The sequence below is a fragment of the Acanthaster planci genome, linkage group LG02 (assembly GCF_054643075.1).
Source record: "Acanthaster planci isolate LZ-2023a linkage group LG02, COTS_SCS, whole genome shotgun sequence".
Lineage (NCBI taxonomy): Eukaryota > Metazoa > Echinodermata > Asteroidea > Valvatida > Acanthasteridae > Acanthaster > Acanthaster planci.
In genome coordinates this window covers 21907968-21927867 of record NC_141778.1, presented here as the reverse complement: position 1 = coordinate 21927867, position 19900 = coordinate 21907968, and the positions used below count along the sequence as shown (strand labels likewise).

The following is a 19900-nucleotide window of genomic DNA, read 5'->3' as shown; positions in this document are numbered from 1 at the left end:
GGTTAAAATCTGACAAACTTTTGGTTAAAATTTGGACCAGTGTATTAAATAATGGTAAATAGTTGGCAAGTTGTTTGCCAAACAGCGCCAATTAATTGTACTTAAAGGGCAGAATTTCTCCTCGCTTTTGGTTCAGAAATCAGGAACTCAGTACTTCGGTTGTATATAAACACCTGGTTACTTTGAAAAGAAAAAAATATTCTCTCATCGGTAAATTCTAATGGTACCTTTAAATTAAACAATAACTAAAGAATCTGAACTTCATATTAATTTCGGAGGCTGTGAAAATGACAAATCCAAGGCCTCGTTCCCTTACAACTCTACTATTTGACAAGAATTGACGATAAATAGATCATTAGGAAGTTCTTGTCTGAATTAGGAAGTTTGACTGGACCCTTTTTGGACGACCATCGAATTATTATGAGTTTGAAGAGTGATAAAAACACCTGCCTTCGATAATATGACAGACCTTACAAAACACAGCGAATGATGGTGTTTCGATAGGACAACTGGACGATTAACCAAAGATGTGACGTGATGATCAGAAACCAGAGAATTTTTAAAGGGACAGCGTGTATAAAGAATATTGCTAAAATCGACTCCATGTAAATGAGGCACACAGAAGGCGCCCATCAATGAAATAGGAAAGAGAAAGTGGCGTTATGCTCATGAAGTCGTCTCACCTGCGACTCCAGCATGTCACACAGAAACTTTCAGGGAAAACAAGAGCGAAGAAAGATAGCGACTTCCAAAGCAACCTTTAAATAGCAAAGACAAACTTGAGTTGGTACATGATACATTGACATCCCCCACGATATTGGTTTCTCCTTGGTGAACAGAAAATTCTGTTATCCCAGGGAATTGTTTGTGACCATTGGACTCATAAACATTTAGATATCATCGGTCGATATTCAGCCCCCCGAGGCCCCGACAAAGCCACCTTGGTCTAAGCCAAGGCTGATCTCACCCTACAAGCTACGCTCGCCTCAAGCGATATGATCCATTCAAATCCAAGCTGTCGTGACATTACAGCGAACAGAACCGTCGATTTCTGAGCTCAAATGTCAGTGCAAAGTAAGAGGTAGGCATGCTGGAGATGAGAACATTAAAGGTGAAGGGTCTAAAAAATGCAGGTCTACATTGCCTCTTGCGGCTAAATGATAGAATTAGTTCAGTGCTGGTTGCTCATTAATGGAAATGATTCAAGTCTCTTACTACATGCAAGATTAAAATTCGTTCTGATAGGCTGTGGGTACAGTCGGCAGGTAGCTCAAATAAATGTCTTATGTGGCGCAAATCGCCATGGACAACATCTCACAAACCACGAGGAAACGATTTGAACTTAACGGACACTGGGCAATAACACTGGAAGCTAACAAAATCTATTCTGAGATTACTTTTCGTGAGTTTGCAGAATTTCCTGAATATCTGCGTCAATTCTGAAATTGTCAAAGTCCAACCGCCATAAGCACTTAAACAGAAGCGGAATTCGTGACCCAATACTACTGTTCAGCATTTGGTAACAGGATTTGACAATATGTCAAAAGTATACAAACATAGAGCGCGAACAAGTGATGGGCTAGCCCCAATCTTCAGGACAGATCTTAGGCGGAGGTTCTCGAAACACTTGACGAACTACTTCAATTTGGACTCACTAAAGTCGGCAAACAACTCCACAAAGATATCACATAAGTTTTTCAATTGATGATAATTGTTGATCCTGTTTCGCCCCGAACTTTGAGTGAGTCTTGCCTGGTTTCTCATCAAAGAGCCTAAGCAGGAGAAAAATCCCTCTGCCGGGGAGTCTTTGCTCAAACTCAGTAAAATCGGACCAGACTAGCATTCAGAAGCAATGTCGCCATCCGGAAAACCTATACCAAAGTCTACATTAATTCACAACTCTATCTAATCTACCAATCTACCCGTCCTACTGGTGTGTAAGCCAACGAATAAACAGCCAGCCAAAGCTAAAAAAAAAGAGAGAAAGCTAAAATAAAAATTACAACAGTGTAGGGAAACGGTTTTAAAGAATTTGACGCAACACCTGATTCTAAAAGATCCAAAAAATCTTTCTGCGTCAGCTGTAATGCTGTGACAAATAGCCACTTTAACATCCTAGAGAGGGTTAAAACAGCGTGTCGGGTCCGAAGGGTTTGAGCACTCTATCGACACGCGTTATCTCTTCCAGCATTAGCGATGAGAAGGCTTTCTATCCAATTGGAATCTGTCCTGAATCCCTCTGGCAGACACAACTTCCTCTCGGTTCAATTTGTCACGAGCAGCTGATTCAGACCGGAATATTGATAGAGCCACTTGGAAATAGTGTGCCTTTTTGGAAACCCTTTGACGTGATCTGGAAAAGTGTATAGAGTTCAGAGCGTAGGGTCTTTCGCCCAGCCTAATACTGCATTTCACTTAAATAATGAAAAAAACTAGCTCGCCTCGACCACAAGCCTTGTACCAAATATCTTATCCTTCACCTCACAGCTATACCTTCCTGTTAAAAGAAGCTACCGGATGGAATTGCACCTACAGAACATAACACGAGTGTCTAGAAGCAAGGTACGCTGACGCAATGACCGGTTGACCTTTAATATTTGCAGATTGTATATGGGTACCTACCTGAGAAGCAATGCACTTCTATATCACTTTCCCCTACAGTACCAAAGAGGTAAACCTTTCTCGATGCATGGCCTGGGTTAATCTACTTGGGTAGTCCGACGCGACGTTTTATGCGAAATTAACGTGATACCGTGCATTGCTATACAATGTCGCATTTAACTGTACTTATTATTTGCGTTTAGTTTATGCTTTAGTCAGGCAGCACAACTTTAAGCAACGACGGCAGAGAATTGAAACGGACACAAAACTTGCGATTAGCATCCAATCTTGATCGAAATCATCCGTGATTTACAGCAAATGCGACAGACCAGCCAGTAAATGAACTGTTCGTTGCCTTGGGAGTTATGATTGAGCTGAACACGAAGTTTACTTGCGGAAATCATAACCAGTCGGTTTTGCTTTGTGTCTTTTAATGCATTGAGGAATTGACAGCCAGTCGTCTCTATATTTCCCCGCGGTCTGTTGCACTTGGTACTTGAAAGCATTTTGGCACTAAGATTTTCCGCGGGGACACTGAAAGTGAAATTTCATTTCCTTTTACATACCGGCACAGGTTTTCCCGTCGAGGGATTGAATACTTGTCCAAAGGGATTGTCCAAAGCAATTACCGTGGAAGTTGGCAAGCCGTCCCTTGGTAAGTTGCATAACTTGGTATGGCTGTTTACACATGAGTCCTACCAGGAATAGGAAGCACAGTTTTTCAAAGGTTAGTGGCTTATTTGCTGCACTTGCATGTCCCAAGGTATTCTCAACCTTTTGATAAATGACAAACTAGGGATTATTGCGTGTCTCATGACTGTAAAACACTTGTAACAACAGCAATTCGTTTGAAAGGGAAATGCCCAGAGTTGCCTGTTGCAGCCCAATCGACCAGAACTGTCGGCGAAAAATAACTTGTTCCAGCCTATCAGTGATTTATGGCAACACTGAAGCTCGGGGAGACGATTTGGCTCGATAATGTGCGCTTTTAAGACAGTAATTCGAACACGCGCACATAGGACTCGTTCGATTACACTTCAAGCTCGTTTTCTTCACACGCCAGTGTCAAGTAGTATTGGAAACAAAATATTTCCCGAATTATTTTCTGAGAAACTTTACTGGAGACGATAATTGGTATAGCTTCAGAGACATCTAAAAAAAATGGAAAAAAAAACACCACTTTTTGTAATAAAGGGAGACTGGTTGCAACTTCCCAAAATATGAATGACGAAAACAGACTACTAATATTGGGTGTACCTAAAGATGAGCATAGTTTTGAGTACTGACAAAATATTCAGAAACTCTCCATCAATATTTTTTGACAAAACATATCATATAGGGAAATATTTTTAATGTGAAAAAAAACTAAAGATCCTAATAAGCTATTTCTCGGGAGAGTATTCCAATGCAAATCAACTACTTACGTCACAATACATGAGTGCGCATTCGACAAGTTCAAAGAGAATCAATACTAATTTCACAAGACACGACAGCGCAAAAAACAGAATGCGACGCATTTCTTCACCGTGACACGATCGAAGCTGCCTCTTGCTACTGCACCAGTGTCTCCCGACGCGTAATTACAAGTGCACACCCCGGTGGGTATTGACGAAATTCTCCGATGAAGCGTATTAAACACAAACAGATCCGGGATAGCTTCAGCAATAATGTGCAATGCCCATCACTACAACAGACCATAAGAGGCTGGCTTACGTTCTGTACACACGCGCTCAGAGGCGTGAAATTGGCGGGAAGCTAGATAAAGGCGCGATAAGACAATATGGATATTGCTGAGACAAGGGGCTGTACGAAGCCTCAAAATGAGCCAGAATAAAGGTCATGTGTGTTCTGCTGTTAATCCCATGGTTTTGAACGCGACGACCGTATTAACCATGGAGTTGACACCTTGTGGGGAAAAGTTCAACCACAAAGATGCATTATGCCTTGACTGGCCAGCATTTGATTGTACATGTAATGTAGTGTAATGTACAATCTGCTATTAAAGTGTGACGTGGGTGGACTGTCGTACTATCATCGTATCAAGGGACTCTGACATCGATCAGATGCAGGTTGCACTTGATAATTATCAAACGCTCTCTTGAAAAAACAAACACTTTCCATCCCTAATTCTTCAAAGGCCACTGAATCTACGTCTGCAGCTTATGGATACCAACGTACATGTGTTTAGATAAAATTGAACTCAGCTCAGCAAAGTGGAGCGTGTGGAGAATATGCAGTTTAAGAGTTCTAGGGCCTATCTATAGGCAACAGTAGTATTAACTATGAACAGGGTCATACAATGGTATGTGTCGGATATGCGTGAAATCCACCAGTGGTGACTTTCATAAGCTGGGGTGGGCCTATGGGCATAATGGGGGGCGCTTTCCCCTCCCATGTGATTACCCGTCCACCAAAGAAACTTGAAATTGTATTCGCCCAAAAAGACTGCCACGGGAAGTCTGCGGAATCTTTGTTGTAGTCCTGTACACATAATTAACTCTTTTGACCAATTGAAGTCTGCCCAATCGCAAGCAGGTTTTATTGTAATGGGAGACTTCAATAGGCTTGACATTAATCTAATATGTGGTAGCTGTGATCTACAACAAATTGTTGATAAGTTTACTCAGGAAAATGCTATATTGGATAAAATTGTAACCAATGTTCACGGTTATTATACGGGCGTTCACATCATGCCCCCTCTTGGCAGAAGCGATCACAATTTAAATTTGTGGTCTCCTATCCAAGAATTGGCTACTACCAAAAATTCGACACTAAAACGTGTTGTTAAGCCAATGCGTGACTCCGATATTCGACGCTTTGGCAGGTGGATTTCGACTTACGATTGACAGGAGATACTTAATGCTAAGACAGCGGCTAAATGTGACAAGTTCTAGTCTATTTTGAATAGTGCACTTGATGTATATTTCCCCGTTAGACGTGTTCGTACTCATGTGAGAGATAAGCCATGGATTACCACTGAAATTAAAGCACTCATAAAACAACGACAACTTCTTTTTAATCAAGGGTACGTTAGTGCTTGGAGGAAATGTAGGAACAAAATTATTCGTTGTATTAAAAATGCTAAAAACTATTTTTATCATAGCCGTGTCCTCCACCTGAAACATGATAATCCATCATCGTGGTACAAAAATATTAAAGTAATATGACATCTTTTACAGTCCAGTCTGATGATGTTATCAACTTCCCCCGGGATAGACCATACTGATCTGTTGCAAATTGCTTATGTCATTAATGATAATTTTATTCAGGTTGGCTGCAATGAAGATTGAATAAAACACCATAATAATAATAATAATTACACTGGCATACTGGTGCGTGCCAAGGATTGAGGTGCATGTAAGGCATTGTATATGATTTACACGTGTAGTAATTTGTCACAATTTGCCAGTTTTGTGGTTTAGTTTGTGTATCATTTCAAGGACCCGTTTTATTTTCTAAGGAACATTAAGAAAAACGCTGTTAATTTTTAACAGTCCGAAGCCCAGCTCGTGTATTTGTCTCGCCAAACTCCATCTACCACAGGACGTTCCCGAGTACCACGATAGTGCACAGACGAAGTCGACCTGGAGACCAACTGTAGCCCTCAACAATGCATTTTCCCCATGGCATTGAGCAGTGGTAGTGGTTTGCATTTTACCTTCAAGTTTGTGTTTCCTCTTAAAGAATGCAACGCTGAAAATTCTGTCGAATAAACACCAAGCCATCGTGCAGTAAGTTGACTGCAGTCACTACAGTCACTACTGAAACAGTCACTGCGCGACCAAAACGTACAATGTACACTACATGTACCGGTACATGTGCACGCACTCGATCGACCGGTTTCTTCGCTCTTCATACGCAGCCTTCCATGTCAGGCAAAACCCTCCACACACCGTATGTCAGTGCCAATCGTAAACACTTTATAAATCAATAAATGTGGCAATTATCATTTTATTTCGGGCATAAGAGTTACTGTGATTGGAAAAACAGAAAGCTGAATGTCTCGAAATTGGAATTTTGTTCGAGAAAACCGGCAAGCTCCGGCCGACGGAGCGGCCATCATCTGTTTCATGTGAGGTAAACTTCCACTGTTTCATAAAGAAACTCAAATTTCCAACCAGTCCAAATGGTTATAAATTTATTTTATCAGTTAATAATGCAGTTTAGGCGTACCGAAGGCGCGTTGGCAGTTTGTTCTTTACCCGGACGGACGATCTTTGGAAAAAATAGGAAATTTCTCTTTTCTCGAAAACGACAGCACTCCTGGCGGTAAGATCTCACAGATTGTCTGACACTATTATGTACTTACTTTACACTAAAATTTCAAGGTAATTCAACAGTCCCGTTTTTGAGACCTTGCAAATCCTATATACACAGTCTTTAAGGCGCATTCATGCGTAGCCACCAGAGCGCAGCCTCCAGCTGCGCCTCGACGGCCAATGTGGGAAGTCGGGTGTCTTATGTTACAACGCCGTTGTAACCAACCTCGTTCCCACAGGTATAATTTTGCTGCACCATGTTGGCTCCCACCATGCCCTGTGCGATCATGACGACTGGTATGAGTTAGTGAAGGAGCGTGCACGAGGACATTGGACACTGATCGTGCAGCACTTGTGCAGCTAGTTTGGGGTGCAAAGCAGATCTGAGCATCGGAGCGGAGAAAAGCAAAGGAAAGCAAATCATCAAATTCTTGTCCAAATTAAAATAGTAAAGAAATGAAACGTCTTTTTCAACATCGGAGATGCGTGCAGTCCAAGTGAACCGTTGGTTACTCGTTATGTCGTTCTCCGAAGTCATTGAAAGAGGAAAAATAGGTTTTAATGACCTAACGTCTAAGACAAGAGTATAACTAATTACGTAACTGATCCATTGTTCATGTGGACAGTCATCTGTTTTTCAGATCTCCATGATTTCTGAACCCAAATCCAAGGACTGAAATAGAAACACTGAACGTCTTTAATGTTCGCAGACACTGGGTGATTTGCAATGCGAGATTCAAAATCTGTGCCGTACTTCGGTTTTTTAATACAAGGCTGGCTCGTTCAACAAGAACGAAAGTGAACTTCATTTCTGTTAGGCCAAGTCCACTAATGAGCGGGGCATATTTTTGGCGCATCATTCCTGTATTGAATGATGTATATCCCACTATGGCGGTAGATTAAAGAACAGTGGCCGATATGACTTTATTAGCAGGGTTGGTCAATGCATCGCAGATAGAAGAACAACTCCCGCGGTCTGTCTGACTTGACATTCCATCGAGGAGTCTACTTTATGCATCTTCATAAAGCGACACAAACATCTAAGCAATGTTGGTTTAAGTATTCGTGCAAACCCGTCAGCAAACTTAAGAAATGAAACCGCCCGCTGGCACAGTTCCTTTTGATCTCAGCGAGCAATTCGCAAAATTTACCGTAAAGGCAAAACCTGTCTTAAAGCACGAACTACTAAAGTAACACTGACGGCGAGATCATGACTTCAATGAGTTCGTAGTCATTCAGAAAGTAATGACTCTCGTGCAAAACGCAGTGTGATATGCGGCACCATCAACCAGAGGCGGATATTCTTGAAGAAAGGGGCTTTCAAAACAGTATAACATGTCGAAACGTATTGTAAAATCTTAAATACTGACTACATCGTTTCTACGGGCCAACATAAAGCAAAGGATTATTTAGGAAGCTTAATTTCATAATGCACTACGTCATGTGCAGGTAGCAGCACTAAAATGAATGTATAATGTACAATTCAAAATTCGATTAAAAGTCCCCTTTCATTGTGTCAAAGAAGGTCATTAGACACCGATTTTTTTTAAGGCTGCGAGCTATCATACCCAGAAATATACACTGAAAACATACAGTACATTGTAAGAAAAACAACTCCGGACACTTTTATAACGAGTACTATAGGGAATTTTGTTTATTTCTTAAAATAAATCAACAACATAAAACGAAGAATGCATGACAACATATACAAACGCAAGACGGCACGCTTTTGCAATATCCGATTAATATTTCATATGGCACACAGATGGCAATTGCCGACGTAATACCAGTCAATGCAGATTGCTTCCTATATCCGACACAAATGATGGTGTCAACCTCCGTCAGGACGACCCTCACACCTCGCTGCTTCATTTCATTTTAATATCTCTGCTCCCGTCGACTCTTTCTGCTTGGACTTGTCTGTCTGCTCGGATCAGCACAATACTACTGGGAAAGTTTTTTCATTCATCTGGCTAAGGCATTAGAGGTTTGTGGAACGCTGAACGCATCAGCCGAAATATTAGTAGGGCAGATGACCTTCCCTTGGGGAAAACAAGCATGCTTTAATAAAAGATGTGATCTCCTTACCCTTCCGGATGGTCAATGGTCGCTCCTTGCCAAGTAAACACCCTCCTTCGCTGTCCTATGCCACATTCTGAAGAAAGGAAAACAAAATTTTAGAATCCTGCAGTAACCCTTTTGCAACCAACTGGAAGACCACTGCCCGTAGCCAAAACGAGTTGCAATGGACGCTTGCTGAAAGCGAGAGCATCCTCGCTACTCTATGATACAGTTGGTATACTGAGGATATCAAAATCAAGTGAGTCTTCCCGTTGTCCTACCTATCCTTTGCGTCAATTGATCAATGCATGATCAATTGCCGTCCTTCTGACTCCATTTAGAAGCCATTACTGTGGTGGCACAACGCTCGTGGACAAGATACGCGCTCGTTACACGCCTCCTCGACCAATAGGGTGTCGTGATTTGCCAAATGCACGCGCGCGTCAAGCTGAAGAATGTGCGTGAGTGCGGTGCCACCGCAGTTAGGGCGTCTTATCGGATTAGTCTATAAAACAAAGACAGAAGACCACTCCACATAAAACAAGAGTGACATCAGAATACTCAATAGCATTAATGTAATTTTTATGCAATAGCTGTTAACGCTTCGAATGTGTTTGCGTTACATGATCATCTCTGCAGCTCCTACTTGACACGTAGCGTTAATTCGCAAGTCGACATCTTGTAGGGTAAATGTTCCGTTAGGTTATCCCGTAACATGAAGCCCAGGGCCAACTGACACCGACCGGTAGACAAGCATCGTTTATGCCGTTTCATAAATGACTCCGATTCGCTGACACGCAAGGGTAGCATAAAATTCACGCACGACATTATAAGATATTCATGAGGCAAAAAGCAAGCTCTAACGGCGAAGACACGATACTCTAAAGGGCGACTGGAACCGGATAATTCCGATACTTTTTACCGAGAGTATATACAATAAAAATCATAAGTGCTGAAAAGTGGCGTCAAATGGGTGTATTGACAACGACGTTAACCCTAATAGTCCTCAGTCCTGCAACAGGTGAAGGATTGAGGACTATTAGGGTTAAGTATGGCGGACACAGAATTCTACCTGGCGCGGGCAAGACATAAAAAAGTGCAGATTCTTAATTACTAAGAAAGTATTTTTTTACAGTTAGAATACATGGGTGTCACTATAACAATGTTTAGTGGTCGTGATGATCATTAGTGTTCTATCATCTCTCAGAGTATAATCTTATGCATCTTTAGAATGGAATTCCTCTGCTTTAGAGTTTGGTAGTGTCGAGCCTGGAGGTAATTCATCGCACTTGCAAAGGTATAAAGGCATGCACTAGTTGGATTTTCTGTCGTCATCAAGAGTTGGGAATGTACGGTACTCCTTGATGCTGTAGATACAGAGTGGTGGCTTAACATCACATGCAATAGATCATTGCAATAGATCATTGCCAAGTCGATGAGGGTGACTGACTTACCGTACGCTACGAGGTTCAGGCCTCCGGACGCAATGTAGTCTCGAAAAAACAAATCAATTTGCAACAGTCCAGAATCTGATAGGTACCTTACATGTACCTCAAACTTGACCAAACATCCCAACCCAAGGCTGTACATTGCCGGGCAGCTGTTGATATGGACAGATGATGCGGCTTCATAATCCCGCCTAAGAGTGTTATCGTGGATGTTTGCTTTCCTCTTTTTTTCTCTCTCTAAAGCAGACGGGCATGATGAGAGCGAACTTCCCGAGTCCTCCCTGGGGACGATTTACCACCTGCAGCCATCACAAACCCATGACTATTAGACCTGATAACATCTCGAGCCCCAAGAAACTCACTGGAAAAGTATCACACCCCCTTACAAGTCCTGCTGAGGACACTATGGATTGCATAAACACTGGCTAATGCAGTTTTTCAGTGGCTGTCATAACGTTTCCGTAGAAGCACGCTCAGATGACCTAGCCGTGGTCTTTGGATGATGCACTGACAGTCAACATTCATGTTAAAGCTGAATCCAAACCATTTAAACACAGAAATTTCAGCTTCAATGAAACGAAGCAAGCAACACTTAGCCTACTGGAGGGACCAAGCTAAGTATTGCAGGGACCATGGAATACCATTTTTTTTTACTAAAACCCTTGAAATTTTACCGTAGTATTTCAATTAAACTTATTCTAATTTTTGTTTATTATTTTTTATTCTATATTTTGGAGCCTTTTTGGTTTTTATATCAATGCAATTTGCATATTCATGAGCAAAACTGTGACGTCATTTCAGGCACTGAACCTCCAAGTTGTTTTGATTTGTGCAAACAACTGGTGGATGTTTTCAAATCGTGCTGTCGTAAATTTCGATTTCTTTGTTAATTTGTTCTCGTGTAATTATACAACAATCAGGCCTTCTCAGAAATACTTTCAAACAAGCAATTCCTGGGGATCAAAGTGTGAACAACAAAAACAAGGAAAATGAGCAAGGTCTTCTCATCAACAGTGCCCTCACTTGTCGGAAACGCCTTGGACAATTTTTAAAGTTTAGAGAAAGAGCACTTTTTGCACACTTCACTCCACAAAGATAGCCAGGTCTCATACATTACAGAAGAGTTTAACGATCCACAAAATATTCCTTGCATTGATCCTTTAAACGAGTCGAGAAACTTGATTGCCTGTACTTAACGCAGCGGTAATTTAACGCAGGAGCCTGAGAAGCTTACATAAACATTAGCATCCCACACTCCGGGAAAAAATCAAATAAATTTTCCCGCGCATGGTTCAACCGGCACACTAGTCAACAACCGTGCTATTTTATCATTTCTGTCGAAAGGGAATCAGTGGCATTTTGTTATTCCAAAAAAATCCATGATTCATGAACCCTGCAAAAAATGCAACCTCCACTAGGAGCGGAGGTGTAAAACATCCGATCGGGCACTCGACAAAAAGTTTGCAGAGTTACATCTTTGATGAGCGCAACACAGGAAGTTTAGTTCTGTATTGGTATTTCGGCGTGCGAAATAGGCTAATATGTAGTGAAACTAAATTCATATGCGCCAACCGACCAATTCAACAGCACTAACTTGCCTTAATCGAAGGCGCAGGCGCGTTGGTGAGGCCTGTCGTCGTACTGCGCCGATGCTTAACCTCGATTGTTAACTCGGTGCTCACAAGCCGACACATTCACAGGCGGATGCAGTTGTCAGCGTTAATAAATTACACATAGTTAAAAACATTTGAAACGTGTCCTTTGACATTTGAAAAAAAAAGTGAATCTCTGCGCTGGGGGACAGGCAGAGCACAACTGTTTCTGAAGATCTAAGGGCACAATGAAGCTTACACACGTTTCCAATACGTTCCTTGAATGTCTGTGACGGAGCAGATACTTAAAAGGTTTCTGTTTGACTGGCACGTTCCCCCACAGGATCATGCATAAAATATATAGCTTATTTGTTTACAGATCCAATTATGCAATGAGAATGGCTTAGTTTAGTGCTGGTTTATTGCCAGCAAATAACACTTGGTAAGAAAACACCCGACATGAGCTTTTCTTACTCAGTGGTCATGTATGGAATTTTGAGACATTTTTAAAGTACAAGAACTTACGATATTATTACTTTATTTATCCTAATAGTCCCAAATCGTGCACGTCAAACTTCTCACTTACCCTGCTAAGGGTTCGGAACTCAGGGGATGATTTCGAAATACACGTCCATGCTTTAGTACACTTAGTCATATGATGTCTCCAACTAAGCCTTGTGACTGGCCGATAAGGAATGAAGCGATGATAGTTCTTGTGGGAAAACGGTACATCTTGATACTGCGCATCAAAGTACATTGCGCTCGCTTGTTGTTGTCATATCATATGTTAAGTGTGAACACAACTCAAGACTGCACGCGCGTGAGAATTGCAAAGGCCCCCGAGTTATATCCAGAGGGAAAAGTGTTCCGATACATTCAGATTACACTTTGAATATGCTGTCAATGCTTTTGACCACTCCAATGGGAGAAATGCTGAAAAAACCTGGAAACAGACACTGCCACCTTGCAGGCATTTTGCTATATTGGTTTTAAAAAGTGTCATAAACACGTTTCTCATAACGCACACGTTAGTTCATATGTAATATTCACAGGGAAAAAAATGGGGGATCTTCTATGCAGAATGTCATAAAATCGTGGAAAAGGTCGAGCTGCATATAGTGGCTAATGCACCCTGATGTATGACTGACAAGAACATGGGGAACACACAAGGCCATCGACGAGTGCCTGTCGTGTTTTCACTGCGGTGCGGTTTCAATTCCCCTGTTTCGTCAAAGTCCTCACATCCCCGCGACACATTTTTATTCCTCAAAAATGAAATCACGAAGTCAGAGTTGTACATCCATGGAAAGGAATGTCACTTGAGACATTTTTCATACGAACTAATTTCGTAACGCTTATCGAAAAGCGCTGTCGACGTCCCTCTGGAGCAGCAATGAGTGCTCAAGACGTTTGCATGCTAAAATTTTGATTAAACTTGGCTTGGACTGCCGCTCGTATTCCATGGCGTATGTGGTAGGTATCGGGTTTTACGCCTGGGATTAAATTCTTCGAAATCACCCATTGAAATTTCAAGCAGCCGAACGCTCTCTTATTTTTTTTTCTTCATGTGACGTGTCAGTTCATTAAGTCTGGCTTACGTTAACATGAAAAGCCGGCATAGCACAATGGCCAAATCAACAGCTTTCATTCCTAGGCGGTGAAGTGTCCTTTTTCGTACATGTTGGGCCTGGTACATGTCAAATTGTGTATTGGTGCAGCCATTCGCATGGACGCACGAGAGACGCCGAACCCCCAGGCAAGATGAACCGTCGGTGACGATGCATCTGGTTTCTGTAACGGCTTTGCTTGAAACCATCCCACTGGCCGAAGCAGGAAAAGAGGCAATACACGTAGCATAATATCCAGCATGACGATCAATTTGAAATAAGAGTCCGGCAAACGCTAGGAATAATTTGCCCGCACTATAATCGGACCTCGATCGAATCTCTAGTCAAAATAATTTACCAACAAACTCCGAAATCTGATTATCCTGCATATGAATTGCACACCAAGTAGCAGAAAATCACACATCTTTTCTTTGAACCTTTTGAAAACAAAAGACAAAACGAGGAGTATATTTAACAGCAGGCAACCCCAGTATAGGAATTTTCCGATTTTTCCCACCTTTCAATATCAAAATATCATCAATGAAACCGACCCATTAACAAGGAGAAATTCAAACCTGTTTTTAAAAACGCTACGAAAATTTAATATTGTGAAAAATGTTATCAACCAGTCACGTTTACGAGCAATCAATATTTAACATCAGAATAATTCAGGGTTCGAAACGTTAAAGTATACTTTAAAACAGTACTGACGATTCCCTGCTGTAAGAGTGTTACTGAGAGTGTTGTTAGGTCTAACGTGAAGTGTTTAGAATACTAACACGTGTCACTGTTGTTTACCAACTCCTGAATTATGAAATGTGCCGTGTTGGTGGGTGAGTGGTACAGAGGAGCCAAAGGGCACCAGTGTGCTGAAGAAAATGAACGACAAACCTGGGGAGACAAACAGGTGAAAGATCAAAGTTGAACATACCTTCAATTACTGTAGAAAGACCCTTGACGCTGTCATGTTTGTTTCTTGGCAATCGATTTATGTTAAATGTTTTCCTTCGTAAAACTCGACTGAAAAAATCGCTGGAAGCCTTTATCACAGCGTCGCTCGTTTTCACAACGGAGAGCACTCCAATTAGAAAGATCAGAAGACGGAAATCTGGTAGAACTGCACAGAAAAGTCAAACACCCAGGGTCGTTTCGTTTAGAATTCTGTTCCAACATGTGCTGTTTGTGGATGCTCGCCTGCATCAGAGCGACCATGGCGAACTGGTACGACCGTCAAAATGAAGGCGCGGCTGGTGGAGTCCTTCGCGCATTGCCTTCCATCCAAACAGTGTCTTGCTTGCCGGGCAAGAGCAGTCACCGTTCTCGTATATCCAGCAAGCTCCAAGGGGCGTTGCATGGACGATGGTTAAGACCAATGACTTGCTGGGCCCCTTGCTGCTGCATGTTAGTGGGGGTGGCGAACACTTATCGTTGATCGGTGTTTTTTCCGTGAAAGACAACGGGATCTCGGTGGACGTGGTTGTGGCCGCCGCTTTGACGAGATGCACTGGCGCTCTGATATTGGCCATCATTAATTCAAATCACGACGCCCTGCGGGGAAGGCTAAATATAAGCTGTAGAGAAAATAAGGGGAAATCGGTCACGAGGGGCACATCACTTTTTGTCTCGGAGTGTAAGTGGATGTTCAAATTAAATTATTGAAAACCTAACGCTATGACAAAAACTACAGGAAAAAAAATCAATTCCTACCTACATGCAGGAGAGTTACTAGGGAATATGAATAGGGGAACAAAAAGAGCATTGTGTTACGATGTACGCTAAATTCGCCGTAAGCTATGTGCGAGGTAATTCTTGTGATTACCATCCTCGACTTCGTCTGTCTTTATTTACACCTGAAACATATCGACAATTCGTACGTATTATTGCATGGTGCCGATTGTTCCCACGTCTTTGTTGGTTATTTCTTTTTGTAATTTTAATTCAATTGAAGAAAAGCTAATCAATTCTTGTCAACATAGGGTTATGTTCTAGGAAGAGACCGTTGAAAACATGCCCTACGATTAAAAAAAGGTTTGTAGGTGCTATTTGTTTGGTTAATTTTAGCTCGACCACAGGCAAATGTGAAACACTCGTGCTCTGTTCCAGAATCTGAAAGAAGAGGCGATCCGGATCTACCTGTGTGCGTGTGATGGGGTCAGATTGAAAGGAGAGAGTCGTGGCATGGCAATGCTGAATGGTCAAACTACAAGCTAAAGCAATTAATTTAATTTACAATCTGAACGGCAACACGCCATCAATTTTGTATCAAACGGAGCAAGACTCTAATTTTTTAAATTCTTAGTCATGTGTTTTTATATCGAACGAAATGCAATACTTGTGGCGAAGAAGAGTGGCACATCTCTGACGTTTTACACTCTCTATTACGCGGGTTTGGTCCAGCCCCTTGGTAAATGCAGACAGCAAGTTTTCTCAAGTTAGCGTTTTGCTGATATTAGCTTGAATTTGACTGCAGGGATATGACAAGCACGACTACTCATTAGATTAGTATCGATACGGAATGGCTTGGATAACGGGCAAGTGAATGGATTGCCCGCTCTGTTGTTCCTGGCTAGCGGCGCCGAGCCCCCTTCAATGATTTAATTACAGTTCTCTGTTCAGTGTCGTTCTCATCTCAAATAATATAAGGCAATGGAACACAGCTCCGCACCGCAGACCTTATGCAATATCTCCCTCAACGAAAGCAAAGAAAACTCTTTAAAAAAACAGTCCAGCATCAATCATAGAGTGATTAACACATTATACGAGGAAAACAAAATCTAAATTACCCAACATTACAGAAATATTTTGGTTAATTACAGGGCTTCCTTTCTTTTCCTCAATAAATTGAATTACTGAAAAAAACTATGAAAAGATATATTAAGTTAAGCTATATTTTTAAGTGCACATATTATTTATCTATAAAGACATATTTATCCATACATAGTCAATAAAGAAACTTTTTACGAGCATCTCGCTCACTTTAACATTTCTGTGCTGGATTCTTTTCCTTAACTGTAAGCATACTGTTATAATATAGTGTTTAATAAATATTTGTTTACTTTTGACTGACATGAATATGCAATAGCAGTAGCGCAATAATCTGCAATGTCCATTGCCACAGCGTGTAGCACGTGTGGTCTTGGCGTAGCATGTGTCTGATTTGCATTGCACAGGGCGAGAAAATATTTTAGGTCTGTCAACACACCCTCAATGGTGATGAAGAGCCGAAGGGCCTTTTTTTACCCTTACCGTACTGGACATTTCCTCGGGAAAACTTATTTTCTATCAGTTTGAAGCCCAGGAAAATCACCTTGAAATCGATAACAAAGCGCATGAAATAAAAAATATCCCCCACCTCTTCGGTAGGCCACTCTCACAACAGGACATGTTAACATGGTAAAATCGACAACCGTTTAAGTACCACTGTTACATCGAACGTAAACAGAGAAGTAGCTCTGATTATTCATGTTTTTATGCATTTTTGATACCCCCTCGAAACATTTTAGTCTAGTCCATTCCATCAACAAAGGGCAGACTCGACGAAGAAAATGTCGCGCACGCGCACAACCGTATTTCGCTTTGGAAATAGTGGTGGTTTTTGACGCCATACATGTGCCTGAGGGACCTTAGCTTTAGTGCACGTATCACGTAACCCCGTGCTAGGGATTTTTTTATTATATTAAATGTGTTCTAAAGGGATCGTATAATACAATTATTTTATTGCAACCCTTGTAATTGCACGTTTGGCATTAATTAATTTAATTTTTCATTTTTGTTTTGTTACTTTTATCAGTACGTTTTAGCCCTTTTGATGTTTAATTAAGCTAATGCAAATTTGCATATTCAGGAGCAAAACTGTGATGTACACCAAGGCATTGAACATCGGTGTTGCATTAATTTGTGCACAAAAAACCTTCTAGAATGTCTTGTATTTGGCTTTGTTAAATATTCATTTCTTTGGCATTTTTTGTTATGCAAGTACATGTACACAGCAATAAGCTAGCGAGCAATATCTTCTCGGAAACGATTAAATACAGAAAATGTTGAGTTGCTACAATTTACTATAAAAACATGTAAGCTGAACAGTGTCCTCCGTAATTCATATCATAGCAACAGTGCCTTCACTACTCGAGGACATGTGTCCTCCGTAATTCATATCACAGCAACAGTGCCTTCACTTATCGAGGACATGTGTCCTCCGTAATTCACATCACAGCAACAGTGCCTTCACTTATCGAGGACATGTGTCCTCCGTAATTCATATCACAGCAACAGTGCCTTCACTTATCGAGGACATGTTTGAAAATATTTGTTATTTTTAAAGTAATTATTAACTCCAGAAGGATTTCCAACAGTTTTCATTCATTGAAGAAGACTGAATAGATGCACATGAAGTGAGTCTAAGGACATTTTTTTGAAAGAAACATGTCTGCAGGTGGACAAATCTGGATATTTCTCCCTTGCTACATACCACTTCCAATGAGCATAATAATAACTGCTTGCTCCCTGAAGCGCCTGGTCCGTGTCTAACGTGCGCAGTACGGTGATCTTACGAACCAACGAATATGATATATCACCGTTTTCGATAAAAAACACGTTTCCGTTAAGCAGTTATTGCGTAGTCGTTTTCTATTTCTAATTCAACCCTCTTTTCATCTCTGTGTATAAAAGATACAAAGGTGGTCTTTGAAATCATTTCCTAATGTGTATTTTTGGCTCTAGGGGCAATACTTTGTTTGAATACAACTATCAAACCTATTCGTCAGTTCGTGAGATAAAATCTGAAAATCACCAGAACGGTCGATTCGCCGGTTCGTCAGATCTGCGAATCTCCACTTTCGCTTGAGCTCCACGTTGCTAGCTCTTGGGCATTTGTGGGGAATTTATCCGATAATACGGACAGGTTGGGGGAAGAGCGTATAGGTCTATTCTTATCCTGCGTGAGCTTTGGATACAGACGTCACTATCCTGAGACCTGACCTTCCTCTAAATTAACTTTCTGTGATTTCCCACAGCTACATTAATCTTCTCATTTCCCCGTCTACTCCACCATGATTATCGGCTTTGTAGCTACCATTAAAATTTATTTCAAGTGCGATGCATCGAAGTACCGCTGGTGAAAAATGTGATGGAAAGAATTAAATAAAATTGAAATTAATCCGTCTTGTTTGTATGGGAATGTACAGAAGTAGGATATGTTCACTAATGTCCTTTTGACAATCGGGCACCTTGCATTGAAGTTACGTTATTTCCTTCCATATCACATTACTTGTAAATAATTATACCAGAAAAAAGGCAAGTATGATTAATAAATTACAATCTTATCTGAACAGTGCCGTCATGATCAATTGCGCTTTATATAATCCGTCCTTGACTAAGCCCAAAGAAACTTCTGTCATCCTTTAAATAAAACACCAATCTTTCACACATGTGATTGCTTCTTCATGGGATTATGTTCGCCCAACGTATAGGCCGGTGAATGACGCCAATGCATCGCTCAGGCAAGTATGACCAAACGACATGACAGTCTAGGTCGCTATCAAGAAGCTGAATCAAATTTAGTCTATCTTGACAAATCTGTCAACATTTCTAAGCATGAATAATAGCGCACGGATCATGTAATGGGGCAGTTCGGCGAATCAAGGTTGCATTCTTTAAATGAAGTGTGTCGTGGGTCATTCGAGAACATCGATGCGAGCGTCCAAAATCGGCCCAATCCGCGCGGCCGAACACGCGCTGAACATGTTTGAACTAGCTTGATCTCGATTGACCTTTCCTTAATATTTCCACACGGTTTAGCCATTTCGCCCGCCCCCCCCTCTTGCAGGGTGTTAGAAAGGGCGAATGCATGACGCAATGTGTTTATGGAGCACTGACTGAAAAAAAGCTGCATTTGAACGAAATAACGGGTCATAATCCAGATCCCGTCTATAGCAAGGTTTACCGATTTGTAGCAGGCCTAATACGGCGTCACTGCTTCCAGCTATGAAATGTAACCCATAAGGTTAGAACTGAAACTAATTGAGGACTATCCTTTTTGACTTGTTGTTAACTGTAGACAGGGCGTATATACTTACTGACTGTAAATGGTATAGGAGTGCAGTGTTTCTCCGGCTTGAAAAACAGTGGTGCACTGTTATCAAACGTGCCAACAAAATGCAATGAGCGCGGGGAATTCGTCGTCAGGGACAATAAAGACATTCTATCCTTGGCCAATTCTTTCAGACTAGGTCTCTGTGTAGTGTAAAAAGTGGACTCTATAACAATGGACTCCCCAATGGGAAGTTACTGTGTGACTTTGTGCATAGACGTGCAGTGCAGAACAACGGCAGCGG

General features: G+C 41.3%; 1 protein-coding gene across 5 annotated transcripts in view; it reads right to left on the bottom strand.

Annotated features, from left to right (window-relative positions):
* LOC110976116 (relaxin receptor 1-like) overlaps positions 1–19900 on the bottom strand; it is a 73792-nt gene that overhangs the window by 53477 nt on the left and 415 nt on the right. For 3 of the 5 annotated variants that reach the window (XM_087133014.1, XM_087133012.1, XM_022229133.2), the window contains exons 2-3: positions 14500–15139; positions 8949–9015 (exon numbers count right to left, since the gene is read on the bottom strand). The gene's annotated coding sequence lies outside the window, so the exon portion shown is untranslated. Of the gene's footprint in view, positions 1–8948; positions 9016–10375; positions 10530–14499; positions 15140–19900 lie in introns of those variants that run through there. The other 2 variants (XM_087133016.1, XM_087133015.1) reach the window with 2 other exon arrangements.